The following is a 2109-nucleotide window of genomic DNA, read 5'->3' as shown; positions in this document are numbered from 1 at the left end:
GGAGCGTTTTGTTACCATGTCCACCACCTCTTCTCCCCCCGCGGACACTGCCCCGATGGCACCAGGTTATTTTAATTTGCTTAATTATCTGCTGTGCAGCTGGAGTCATCACAGGGAGCCCGTGACCCGCTGGTTCCAGAGGCCTCTCCCCCCATTTTAACCTCGAATTCCAGCGTGAGGTTCAGTCCATGTGCGGAAAGTGCACACAGGGCTCCCAGTTCACCAAGCTTGCCCATGTGTAAGGGAGGGCGAGGTGCTTTCAAAGGAAATCAGATCTGAGTGAGATAATGTAATGTTTTATCTTGTTTCAGAGCCACCAACTCTGACAGAAGCAGACTTTGTAAGTACGATTTAGAAGGCTGCTATTTTTCCTCTGGCTTTTATTTTATTTTTAAATAGCAAATGTAGAAAAAAGGTGTATATTTTCTTTTCTTCTTTTTGCCAAATGAGTGTGATAGAAGCTTTGGCTTAGTAACAATGGTGCTGACTGGGTACAAGACCTTTTTACAGGTACATTTTTAAGAAGGGGCTCATTGATCTTTGTAGTGGATGCTATTCACTGTTAAAGTTTGTTTACATAAATGGCCTCATTTAATTTCTTTAAACTCTTTAATGAAATTCTATGAGAGAAAGGTTTTATATCCATGGTTTTATCGTGATGAGGCTATGCAGTTGCTGGTTGTAGTAAACATCACTTGATGGTGTTGATTGAAAATAAGTGGTCAACTTATAGTTATGGTTCCTTTCAAAATGTACTAAATGTTTTCACGTCAGACTTCTGGAGAGTTGAGTAACAATAAGTACTTTGCCACATACATTATGTATATTGTCCTTTAGGCGAGTACTATATTTAGGATGGGTTTTATTGTGTTTCTTACTGTGGATTTAATGAACTTGTCCAAGGTTAAGCAGCTAGATAGGAGGTAGCAGAGCCTAATTCCTGCTATCGTCTGAACTGGATTTCAAGAGCTATAGCGACTTCTCTGTATTATTTGCTTATGTCCTCCAGCACTTATTTCTCTTGTTGGCCAATTATCTTATTTGCTTTTGGCTTTTTATTCAACAAACATGAGTACCTTCTAAATTCACAGTGTAGTGATCAATGCTGAGGATACGTCTTGAAAAGTTCACAGTCTAGCAGGGGCTCTGAAGAGGAGAGGGTTAGGGCTGTGCCCTTCCAAGCCTTTGGCCCACTACCAAGAGAGAGACCAAGGGAGAGAGGCACATAGAGGACACCACAACTCCTCCATCTTCTCATTGCCTTGGTATAGCTGTGTATCGGCACATTTCTTTAAGCGGCTTCCTGAACTATTCTTCATTCCAGCCAGAGGTCAGCATGTCTGGGGCCAGCTAATCTTTCTCATGCAACTCCAGCATCTGTGCTCCAAAAAGCCCTCAGCAACATCACACTTAACCTCGGAGCAGTCTGCTGATCTCTTCAGGGCTTTGTAACTGTCCAAGCCTCTATCAGTCACTCCTCCTTCTCTTGGTTCCTTTGATGCCACTATCTCCCAGTTCTTCCATCTCTCATTTTATGTCCCCCTTCTGGCTCCTTTTTTTTCTTTGCTGGTGAAAGTGTTGACCTTCTTCAGGATTCCGTTTGACAGGCTTTCTCTCTGGGAGCTCCTCTTCTGCTAGTTTCAGCTACCCTTATTTCACAGGGCTTCCAAACTTACTATGTATCGGTTAATAATGCGGATTTTTTTCAATAGATGGAGTTACACATATGTTGATATATATGCGATTTGATATGTATGCTATTTTGTTGTATTGACAACAAGCTTCAAACTTCATATGTCAAATTTTCTGAAGATGTTAACATCATAGATATTTTTACGCTTAAAAATGTCGAATTTTGTGCCCAAAAAAGAGCATTTGCGGGAAGCTTTAATTCATTTATTTTGAAGGAAAGTGTTTCTGAAAGTTATCGTTTACTTCAGGAAGCCTATGGTGAACATGCTCCATCTCAAGATACTGTGAACGCTGGTTTCAACGCTTTAAAAATGATGATTTCGATGTGAAAGACAAAGAACATCCAGGTCAACCGAAAAAGTTTGAAGACCAATAATTACAAGCATTATTGGATGAAGATGCGTGTCAAACTCAAAA

General features: G+C 40.7%; 1 protein-coding gene across 1 annotated transcript in view; it reads left to right on the top strand.

Annotated features, from left to right (window-relative positions):
- Positions 1–313: 313 nt before the first annotated feature.
- RGS22 (regulator of G-protein signaling 22) overlaps positions 314–2109 on the top strand; it is a 104452-nt gene continuing 102656 nt past the window's right edge. The window contains exon 1 of the mRNA XM_014550218.1: positions 314–340. The gene's annotated coding sequence lies outside the window, so the exon portion shown is untranslated. The remainder of the gene's footprint in view (positions 341–2109) is intronic.

The sequence above is a fragment of the Myotis brandtii genome, unplaced genomic scaffold (genome assembly GCF_000412655.1).
Source record: "Myotis brandtii unplaced genomic scaffold, ASM41265v1 scaffold59, whole genome shotgun sequence".
Lineage (NCBI taxonomy): Eukaryota > Metazoa > Chordata > Mammalia > Chiroptera > Vespertilionidae > Myotis > Myotis brandtii.
The sequence above is the reverse complement of the archived record's forward strand: the minus strand, read 5'-3'. Positions and strand labels throughout refer to the sequence as shown.